Source organism: Blastomyces gilchristii (assembly GCF_000003855.2).
Source record: "Blastomyces gilchristii SLH14081 genomic scaffold supercont1.2, whole genome shotgun sequence".
NCBI lineage: Eukaryota > Fungi > Ascomycota > Eurotiomycetes > Onygenales > Ajellomycetaceae > Blastomyces > Blastomyces gilchristii.
The window spans coordinates 6,799,006-6,811,734 of record NW_003101681.1 but is presented as its reverse complement, the minus strand read 5'-3'; positions in this window follow the sequence as shown (position 1 = coordinate 6,811,734).

Sequence of the window (12,729 nt, the reverse complement as noted above, 5' to 3'; positions counted from 1 at the left end):
CTCTGTGTATGACATTAATGTCATTTATTGCAAGATTGACTGAAATATCAATATAGAAATGTGCATGCATATGCATAGAGAAATTGAAGAAGAGCACAGGACCTGCAGGATCAGAAGTCAGAGCAGAGAGAGCAGAGGTGAAAGAAATAGAAGAAGAAGAAGATACAGAATCAGATGAATGACAGAAGTCACTCAGAGCTAAACACTTATAACTCAGTGTGTGTATGACCTTCTCTGCAGAGAAGGGAGAAGAAGTGACAGAAGAAGCTTGAGAGTGAAAGAAGATAGTCTCAGCAGTATTGTCATCTTCAATTAAAATAACCTCTGGCGCCAGAGCAACTAAGAACTATTATTAGTGTATGAAACTGTAAAAACAGGGATAACAATTACTGAATGAACACTCACTGATCTTAGAATTGTATGTGTAATTACAACATGCACAAGGCTTCTCAGAAAGAGAGAGAAGGACACAGAGAAATGCAGGAAGCAGAATACAGTGTGTGAACAGCTCATTCTCATGACAACACTTCAGACAAGATGTACAAGCCTCACATCTGCAGGTGTAAAAGAGTATGATATTCATGTTCTCATTTCTGAAAACATGGATATCTTTTACCTGTATTACAAAGTCAGATAACAGACATCAGAGAATAGACTGATACAGATCTATCATTCTGAAGAAATTCATCAGAGTGAATATTCTTATGATGTTGAACTTTACAGTTGTAAAAAGCTTCTTGATATCTGTAAATATTATAACTTTGTGCACAGTAAAACTTATAATGATTTCTTCTAAGAATAAGAAAATCAGCATCAGAAAGAAAAGATGAAAAAGAAAAAGACTTATAATCTTAATACTGTTAAGAGAGAGAGTGATTCTCTGAAATGAATAGATAATTACTTCATCATAAATATTTAAAATGAATGTAATAATCAATGTCTGTGACTGAACTTCAGATAGTTATGTTATACACTGTCTTCATGTAATAAATTGTTCTAGAGATCAGTAAGAAGAGCAGAAGTGTATATACTGAGAAACATGATTCACTGAGTCTACACAACATCTTCTTGAAACAGGAAGAGCTGATAAGAAAGGCAGAGACAGCAAAACCAGAAGTAGTGAAAGTAGAAGTCACGGGAACAGGGGTAGCAGAAGTGGGGGAACCAGACACAGAGATAAGTGTAGAAGATTGAGAGAGAGCAGCAGGAAAAGAAGTGATAGAAGAGGCAGAAAGAGATACTGAAGACTCAGTCACACATGACACAGACAATTTCTTCATTATCACATTCTTTAAGTTCTTGATCAATGATTCAACACTGAGTTCACTATTATCAGTGAACACAGATCTGTCAACATGTGAAGATTCTACATGAATAAAAACAAACATCAGTATCTGCATTCATGCAAAATCATGCCAGGAAACACAATCAGAAACCTGCTGAGAAGAAGAAACAGTTAAGAGTGTATAAGAAGATGAAGAAGATATGTCATCATTCATAATAATACATCATTCTGATAATTGTTAGAAGATAAACAAGTTCTGATCACATTTCATAATATGTTACACTTACTGCTAACAAACTGCCTGATATGAGTACTACAATGACACTTGTTGTGAGAACAGAGAGTCATTGCCAGAAACACATACAATGTAATAGATGAACAGATAGAAAGAGTTGAACAGAAGAAGAGATAGAAATCTTGAATGATGATGATATTCAATGATGATGAAATGAAGAAGATGATTGAAGAATGAGAAAAGTTAGTAAATGAATGATATAATATAGTGAAAGTTTCTTTATGAGAGTATACACAGAATACTAGCTGAATCAGAGATAGGTCACATAATTGTGAAACACTAGTGGTGAGCTAATCCACATGAAGCTAGAATGTACAACATGATCACATGAGCGTGACTGAATCTGGTGAAGGAGGATGTAATTCAGAAGAATGTACAACTGTCAGATAATAACACGGCCGCTTCTGAACTACTAGTGTATGTGTACAAATATAAAGGAGAGCCCTAGCAGCCACTAATTAATTTAGCGTACGAGATTCAATATATAAGAAGCCGGCATACACCTGTAATCGTACGCTGGCTTAAGCAACCTTTGAATCACACTTTCATGAGAATTCTCTTTCAGAACTCACCAGATTCAGATTCAGATTCAGATTCAGATTCAGAGAAAGAGAATATATCACTTCTCAACTACATTGATGAAAATGACTGGAAATGGCCTGATCTTACACAAGATGAATTAGAGTCAGCTATCTTCTCAAGTTCTGTTAAAACTGCTGCAGATCCTGATTCAATTAATCACTTGATTATTCAGAATACATATTCCTACTTAAAGAATGAATATTTTGAGCTCTTTTTCAATCTCTTGAAAAATGAATATCATTCTGAATGCTGAAGAGAAGTCACTGAAGTGATTCTTACAAAATCTAATAGAAAAACTTCAATTTCTAAGTCATATAGAGTAATATCTCTATTGAACTGCCTAGAAAAGGTTTTAGAAAAGATAATAGCTACTCAACTATCTTTTATAAGCTCTATAGATGATTCTCTTTTATTCAGTGAATAAATGAGAGATAGAAAACAGTGTTCTGCAATTGACACTGTTCTCTCAGTTGTTCATGATATTCAAATAGCAAAGCATGAGAATCTGGTCTCAACTGCAGTTTTTATCAATATAAAAGAAGCATTTGATCATGTTTCAAAGTCAAAGTTAATTCAGACATTGAAGATATTAAAACTGTCACTTTCTCTAATAAAATGAGTTAACTGTTTTATATCTAAAAGAAGTATACAACTCTTCTTTGATGGAATGAAATAAGACAAGACTGAGATAAAAATAGAAGTATCACAGAGATCTTCAATCTCGCTCATTTTATTTGCAATATACACTGCATATCTCAACCGCTCCACCACGAACTCGCTCGATTTTTCGAATAAGAACCCGCCGATAGATCCATCGAAAAGCCCTCGATCATACGAGCATTCTGACCCCATCGCCGACCGCATACCCTGTGTGGTGGTGGAGTTATCCAGCCAAACGTGAACCGGACGTTGTTCGAAACTCCTGTGTGGGAGTATCTCCCATTCTCCCCTACCACACCACAACCCCGGGCCAAAGTGCCATACAAATTGTAAGGTGAAGAGACCTAGCCATATGCACCAATCTTCTCGATTTTGGAAGATCCCTGATCTGTAGTTGTGGAGATATCTGAGAAGCGACCTCCGCGAAAACCCTGTCCATCTTTGATGTTCCAAGACACCAATGCCAAGTCCCACTGTTGTACCGCCCTTCCTAATCTGGCCCATCCCTGGCAGAAAAATACAAAAAGATACCTCGGTGATAATATCAAGCACATAATCAATGGCCACTTCTGAAGTGCAACCTCCGCGGTCTGTCTTCAGTGTATCTGGACATCAACACCAAGTCTCGCCCTTGTATCACCCCTCTCAATCTGGCCCATCCCCGACAGAAAAGTACAAAAAGATACCTCAGCAACTGTACTCAATACATAATCGGCAGACATGACAACTATAAAATCAGTATACCTCAAGGTCTGACTGAGCCTTTGATCCCTGCACAGTGAGATATATTAAATCTAGTTTTAATACCTCAATATTCAATAGATTCTGTAAGGGATTGAGAACAGCAACACTAGGTTTCTATTGAATTTGAGAATTAACTCTATATTGATATAATCATTGACAAAGTCTTCTATTTTAAGATATAAATAACCAGTTCCTCTACATCTCACTGACAATATTTATATTATTATATAGAAATAGACTTATATTCTCTATAATATCAAGACTCTGAAGAGAGAAAGTCTTGATAGAGAGTATACAGTAGTGTATATCTTAGCAGTTTCTATCTCATTCTTCTGCAGCAGTTAATGCAAAAAAAAAGATTTTAGAAATAGTTTTTTACTTCTCTTAAAAAAGTAAGATGTTTTTCTCTGAATTTTACACAATATTCTTACAAAGAATTAAAAACAGAGTTATTTTCTATCATAATTTCATATTTTTTTAAGTAAGAATTACTTTTTCAGTGACTGAAGAGCTTTTATTAATGCTTAATTCTTTTTTACACTCTTTATTAACTGATTTGAGTTGCACACCTGTTGTGTGAGAAGAATTGAATAATTTAGAATAAAATTAAATAGTTTTAATCAATTTCTCTTCAAAAAATTGATTTATTTTTTATCAGTTTTTCTCTCAAAAACTGTCATATTATCTGATTTACTATCAATTGATATCATACTTTTTCTCACTGTATCTCAAGAAAGAGATTGTAAAGATTTTATTGATTTATCTTAAAAATCAATTTTAGTTTATTAGATTCTCTTCAAAAATCTAATCTAGTTACTGAACTAGTGTGAAAAAAATCAGGTATTTTATACACAAAAGTCTGCGATTCTTCTTTTGAAATAGTCTGATCAACTTTTCAATTGAAAACAGACTTGAAAATCTCTTAATTGAAACAGTCTGATCAACTTTTCAATTCAAAAGAGTTTAATAAATATCTCAATTGAATTAGTCTTATCAACTTTTCATTGAGTAAGAATAATGAGTTTAAAAGTACACTCAGTTGATGTGGAAAAAGATGCTTTCTCAAATGCTATTCCTGAGATTGAAATTCTGAAGAGAAGAAAGAAAGAAGAGATAGAGAAACAACAAGTTCTTGAAATACAGGAACTTGAAAAAGCAAGTAAAATTCTTGAAAAGCAGTGTCTGAGTGAGATGAATGAAGAAGTTCTGTTAATTCTTCATGCTCAGGCTAGACAACTACAGGAAGTGATCAAGTTCAAACTTGGAATTTTAAACACAGTTCAAAAAACTTTGAAAATTTCTAATACAATCACTGACTCTTCAGTTTACTCTTCTTTCTTTTCTACTTCTTCTTCTTCTTCTTCCTTGAATCAGAAGAAAACATATACTCAAGCAGCTGAATCTGCTGTCTCTAAACCTGCTGTCTCTAAATCTGCTGTCTCAAAACCTGCTCAAAATCCTGAGAAAACTGAGAAGAATACTGCTCATGCCTCTATTCATAGAAAAGTGAAAAAGAAAATGTAAAAAGAGAAAAACTTTCAAATCTTCAGAAATAGAAGACTTATTCTCAAAGTCTCAAACCAGGATATTCTGCAAAGAAACAAGCTAAACTCAAATCTCATTTTCAGAATCAGAAATGAAATTAACCAGCAGTTCTTTTCTCAGTTGATGACTGATATTGAAGTTCAAAAACCAGTTATAGCTTCAATTAAATCATCATTCTTTAAAAACTCCATCATTCTGACTACAATGTCTGAATTCAGTGCTGAATTCCTTATTCAGAATGAGAATCTCTGAAAGTCAGCAGTAGAGTCTTTGTTAAACACAATAATTCTATCTGAAAGAGATGAAAAGTGGGACAAATTCATTCTTCATGATATTCCAGTTGAAATTTTTGACTGTGAAGAAGAAATGCTACTTCTCAAAAATGAATTGAAAGAATACAACTCTATTCAACTGAGAAAGGAGCCTGTATGACTAAATTCAATTGAGTTCAGACAAAGTAGGAGAAATGCCTCTGTTCTAGTATATATAAAAACACTTGAACAGTCAAAGATCTCTGAAGTAAGAGTAGCAGGTTTGAAAATGAGAGTTCATGAATACAAAGACTCAAGAATGAACCTCAAAGCTCAAACACAGTGTTCAAACTGTCAAAGATATGAACACTTTGCAATCTCATGTTTTAGAGACTCAAAATATGCATTCTGTGCCAGAGATCACAAAACTAGTGAGCATAAATGTGAAACATGCTCAAAAAGAGATGAAATTTGTCAACATACTCTGCTTAAGTGCTCTAATTGCAAAGAAAAACATGCATCTAGCTCAAAAGAATGTATATTTGCTTCTAGAACTCAAAAGAACTGGAGAAAAGATGAAGCTCAAAGTTAATCTAGAACTGAAGAGAAGAGTCAAGCCAGTAAACTCACAACTGTAAGCTTAAAAAGAAGAAACTCTCAATTATCTAAGTCTTCAAACTCCAACTCTTCAGCTAAATGTAAACAGAACTTGAATTCTCAAACTTCTGTTAAGATTAGAGAATTGAGAAATGACTCTGATGATAAACTAGATATAATGCAAGCAGTTGAGATTTCTACTTTTCAGAACAGTTATAATCTACTATCTGATGATAGTGATTAGATTCTACTCTACTCTCTTTTAGTATGAATATACAACAAAAACAACAAAAAAAGTTTAAAAACTCTTCAAAAATCACATTTATTCAAAATAATGTGAATAGAAACTCAAATTGTATTTATTCTTGTCTTCAAATTGCATTTGAATAAAAAGTTGATTTTATACTGCTTCAGGAGCCGAATTTTGATGCTGAGTAAAAATATGTTATTTCTCATTCAAGCTACTACTGCTTTTTACCTCAAAAGTCTGAGATAAAGTCAAGAGTAGTGATCTATGAAAGAAAGAGATCAAGATATCAATTTAATCTAAGATTTGATATCATGTCTGACTCTGATATTCTGGTGGGTGATATTATAGATAAAGAAAATGAGTTTGATACTATACAGCTCATAAATATCTATAATGAAAAGTCATTGAAGGAAAATAACAATATCTGAACAATTAATAGAGGATTTCTGAACATAACTCTATCAAGAAACTCTATAATTGCAGGAGATTTCAATGCACATCATCCCTGATAAAATTCAGAATGCAAGAGAGCAGTGAGAGCTGATAATCTGGTTGAATGAACCTTTGAGCATTCAATAGATTTGATTAATAAGTCTGATCAACAAACATTCTTTAGAAAAGGCATGAAACAGAAGTCTATTATAGATCTAATCTTCATGTCACAAAATCTAATGAAAAGAAGACTTGTAAACTGGTTTATTGATTCAAATGAGACATCAGAATCAGATCATGAGATTATTCAATTTGATATTGAACTGAGTGAAAAACAAATGAGTGAAAATCCTCTTCTCTCTAATCAGTATAACTTTGAAAAAGCTGATTGAAAAGCAGTTGAAGAAAGTATAAAACTGCTAAAATCTGAAAGACAGAATGAGCTATATTGGAATTCTGATCAAGATATCTCAAATGAAATGCTTGAGAATAGAGTGAAGCTTATTACATCTATTATTCTAACAAGTGTTAGAGATAATATTTCAAAAAGAAAATCTTCTGAGTATTCAAAACCTTGATGAAATGAGAATATCTCATCTAAAAGAAAAGAATTAGCTACTGCTAGAAGAGATTGAAAAAATAATGTAATATCTGATGAAGAGTTCAAAGCTGTCAGAAATGAATATTTTTCAGATATTAAAAGAGCTAAAACAGACTGCTGGAATAAATTTCTTGAAGAAGCACAAGGGAAGGAAATTTTTAAAGCTTTTAACTATACTAAAACAAGAAGTGTAGCAAAACTTCCAGCCTTAGAATATGAGTTTCAGAATGAATCATATACAGCACACTCTTTTGAGGAAAAATATCAAGCTTTCATGAGAATTCTCTTTCAGAACTCATCAGACTCAGATTCAGATTCAGAGGAAGAGAATATATCACTTCTCAACTACATTGATGAAAATGACTGAGAATGGCCTGATCTTACACAAGATGAATTAGAGTCAGCTATCTTCTCAAGTTCTGTTAAAACTGCTGCAGATCCTGATTCAATTAATCACTTAATTATTCAAAATATATATTCCTACTTAAAGAATGAATATTTTGAGCTCTTTTTCAATCTCTTGAAAAATGGATATCATTCTGAATGCTGGAGAAAAGCCACTGGAGTGATTCTTACAAAACCTAATAGAAAAACTTCAATTTCTAAGTCATATAGAGTAATATCTCTATTGAACTGTTTAGAAAAGGTTTTAGAAAAGATAATAGCTACTCAACTATCTTTTATAAGCTCTATAGATGATTCTCTTTTATTCAGTGAATCAATGAAAGATAGAAAACAGTGTTCTGCAATTGACACTGTTCTCTCAGTTGTTCATGATATTCAAATAGCAAAGCATGAGAATCTGGTCTCAACTGCAGTTTTTATTGATATAAAGAGAGTATTTGATCATGTTTCAAAGTCAAAGTTAATTCAGACATTGAAGATATTAAAACTGCCACTTTCTCTAATAAAATGAGTTAACTGTTTTATGTCTAAAAGAATTATACAACTCTTCTTTGATGGAATGAAATAAGACAAGACTGAGATAAAAATAGGAGTATCACAGGGATCTTCAATCTCACTCATTTTATTTGCAATATACACTGCATATCTATTCAAAAATAGAAATATGAGAATAGTGCAATCTCTGAGTTATGTGGATGATATTGGTCTAGTCTACAGCTCAAAAACTATCAAAGAGAATTTGAAAGTAATTGAAGAAGCTGCAAAGAAAATCTTTGTTAGAGCAGATATCAATCAAATTCAATTTAATATGGATAAAACTGAGTTAATTCATTTCTTTTCTAGACTCAATGAGAAAGAACTATCTCTAACTCTTTTAAATAGAGAGATTAAACCCAGTGTAAATGTCAAATAGTTAGGAGTATGATTAAACTCCAAGTTGAATTTTAAATATCACATGAAACAAAGAACTGTCAAGGCAGAAAGACTATTGAACAACATAATCAGACTATCAAATACAGAGAGAGGTCTATCCTTCCAGGCTATGAGACAGTTATATATAGCCTGTATTACATCAGTAGCTGATTATGAAGTTCAAGTTTGATGAAATAATCAAGGGAATTTCACTGAACTCTTTCAAAGTCTGCAAAACAGAGTCTTGAGAAGAATTCTGGGAGCATTCAAATCATCTCCTATTAAAGTAATGAAAATTGAAGCTTCAATTCCTCCTTCTACTATTAGATTTGAAAAGGCCTGTATGAACTATGCTCTGAGAGTTGTAAAGATGAGCTCAAATCATATAATCAGAGAAAGAGCCTCTTCTTCATTTCCATCAATTAACTCTGGAAATGAACTGGATTGAAATAGATTTCTTGATTGAAATGAAAATAATTCTTCAAAGAAAATGTCTTCTCAACTGTACAGACTATGCTCTCTGATTAAAAATCAATTTTCTTCTTTAAATGTTGAAAAAGTTGATCATGAGAAGTTATCTCTCTGGAGAGAAAAGCTTGAATCTCTTATAGACTTACAAATAAGTGAACTATTAAAAGAGAAAGAATATGAACAGCATTTGAAGAGAATTTCTACAATCAATATAAAAGACTCTATTCTGGTTTATTCAGATGACTCAAAAAATGAGAACTTGAATAGATTAGGCGCAGGCATTGCTTATACTGAAGATAATATTAATTTTATCTCAGATTTCTGAAATCTAGGCTCTGAATGTGAAGTCTTTGATGCTGAACTATTTGTAATAGTGAAAGCTTTCAAACTCATTGAAATAAAATCTCATAAAAGAGGAAATTGTTTGAAAGAGGCATGAATATTCTCTGATAGTCAAGCTGCTTTAAAAAGACTTAGAAATAGTCAGATTCATAATGATCAAATGAATCTTGAACTGATCTTAAACTCTGTTTTAAAAATTCAAAAGAGAAGAACATCAAAGCTGATAATTCATCTGCACTGGGTTCCTGCTCACATGAATATTCATGATAATGAATTGGCTGATTCAGCTGCAAAAAAGGGTGCAGAATTAAGCAGATCTATTCAAAAAATTGTGTTCTGGTCTTTTATAAAGAGAAAAATAAAAGAATCTTGTTTAGACAAGTGGAATGAAAGCTGGCAGAAATAAAAGAAGAGTATACATTATTCAAGATTTGAAACAAAACCCAAGTGGAAATCTTGTTCAATTAAATGTAAAAAGAAAATATTCTCATCTATAATACAGCTGAAACTAGGACATGGCTATTTCAAATCTTATATACAAAGATTTGATGATAGATTTGACTCAATAGAATGCTCATTCTGCAATACAAATGAGAATTCTGAGTATATTGTAATGCACTGTGCATTATACAATAGTCTCAGAGCCAGATTGAAAGAGAAGTATAATCTAAATCAATTAAATATGAGATTCTTATTCTCAACTGAGACAGGAATTAAATACTTAATAGACTTTCTATCAGAAACTCAAGCAGCTACAAGAAAATGGCTAAATTCAGAATTATCTGAGTATGAAGAGGAGGAAATTAATCAGATATAGTCTGTTAAAACAGCTATACACTCTCTTTTAATAATTTGTTTTGTTATAGTCTCTCTTTACTTTATCTTTTTCTTTATCTTTTTCTTTCAATTTCTTTCTATCTATTTATTTAATGTGTCTATCTTTGAGACTGTGTTCTTTTTCTCTTTTCTTTTGTCATGATATTGTCAAATGGTTTCAAAGTATCAAAAGATGTTAAAACACTGTAATTTGTAAACAGTTTTTGTATTCTGGGCTGGAATTTTCTGATTTTGCATATCTGAAATTGATGAATGTATAATAGTTAACTTTACAGACATAGAAAAAACCCTGAGAACTAAAGTTCTCAGGTAGATGTCATAGTCTCTGACTGCATACATCTATAATTGAAGAATAATAATAATAATAACACTGCATATCTATTTAAAAATAGAAATATGAGAATAGTATAATCTCTGAGTTATATGAATGATATTGATCTAGTCTACAGCTCAAAAACTATCAAAGAGAATTTGAAAGTAATTGAAGAAGCTGCAAAGGAAATCTTTGTTAAAGCAGATATCAATTAAATTCAATTTAATATGAATAAAACTGAGTTAATTCATTTCTTTTCTAGATTCAATGAGAAAGAACTATCTCTAACTCTGTTAAATAGAGAGATTAAACCCAGTGTAAATGTCAAATGGTTAGGAGTATGGTTAAACTCCAAGTTGAATTTTAAATATCACTTTCAACAAAGAACTGTCAAGGCAGAAAGACTATTGAATAACATAATCAGACTATTAAATACAGAGAGAGGTCTATCCTTCCAGGCTATGAGACAGTTATATATAGCCTGTATTACATCAGTAGCTGATTATGAAGTTCAAGTTTGATGGAATAATCAAGGGAATTTCACTGAACTCTTTCAAAGTCTGCAAAACAGAGCCTTGAGAAGAATTCTGAGAGCATTCAAATCATCTTCTATTAAAGCAATGGAAATTGAAGCTTCAATTCCTCCTCCTGCTATTAGATTTGAAAAGGCCTGTATGAACTATGCTCTGAGAGTTATAAAGATGAGCTCAAATCATATAATCAGAGAAAGAGTCTCTTCTTCATTTTCATTAAGTAACTCTGAAAATAAACTGAATTGAAATAGATTTCTTGATTGAAATGAAAATAATTCTTCAAAGAAAATGCCTTCTCAACTGTACAGACTATGCTCTCTGATTAAAAATCAATTTTCTTCTTTAAATATTGAAAAAGTTGATCATGAGAAGTTATCTCTCTGGAGAGAAAAGCTTGAATCTCTTATAGATTTACAAATAAGTGAACTATCAAAAGAGAAAGAATATGAACAGCATTCAAAGAGAATTTCTACAATCAATATAAAAGACTCTATTCTGATTTATTCAGATGACTCAAAAAATGAGAACTTGAATAGATTAGGCACAGGCATTGCTTATACTGAAGATAATATCAATTTTATCTCAGATTTCTGAAATATAGGCTCTGAATGTGAAGTCTTTGATGCTGAACTATTTGCAATAGTGAAAGCTTTCAAACTCATTGAAATAAAATCTCATAGAAGAGGAAATTGTTTGAAAGAGGTATGAATATTCTCTGATAGTCAAGCTGCTTTAAAAAGACTTAGAAATAGTCAGATTCATAATGATCAAATGAATCTTGAACTGATCTTAAACTCTGTTTTGAAAATTCAAAAGAGAAGAACATCAAAGCTGATTATTCATCTGCACTGAGTTCCTGCTCATATGAATATTCATGACAATGAATTGGCTGATTCAGCTGCAAAAAAGGGTGCAGAATTAGGCAGATCTATTCAAAAAATTGTGTTCTGGTCTTTTATAAAGAGAAAAATAAAAGAATCTTGTTTACACAAGTGGAATGAAAGCTGGCAGAAACAAAAGAAGAGTATACATTATTCAAGATTTGAAACAAAGCCCAAGTGAAAATCTTGTTCAATCAAATGTAAAAAGAAAATATTCTCATCTATAATACAGCTGAAACTAGGACATGGCTATTTCAAATCTTATATACAAAGATTTGATGATAGATTTGAATCAATAGAATGCTCATTCTGTAATATAAATGAGAATCCTGAGTATATTGTAATGCACTGTGCATTATACAATAGTCTCAGAGTCATATTGAAAGAGAAGTATGATCTAAATCAATTAAATATGAGATTCTTATTCTCAACTGAGACAGGAATTAAATACTTAATAGACTTTCTATCAGAAACTCAAGCAGCTACAAGAAAATGGCTAAATTCAGAATTATCTGAATATGAAGAGGAGAAAATCAACCAGATATAGTCTGTTAAAACAGCTATATACTATCTTTTAATAATTTGTTTTGTTACAGTCTTTCTTTATTTTATCTTTTTCTTTCAATTTCTTTCTGTCTATCTATTTAATGTGTCTATCTTTAAGACTGTGTTCTCTTTTCCTTTGTCATGATATTGTCAAATGGTTTCAAAGTATGAGATGATGTTAAAACACTGCAATTTGTAAACAGTTTTTGTATTCTGGGCTGGAATTTTCTGATTTTGTATATCTGGA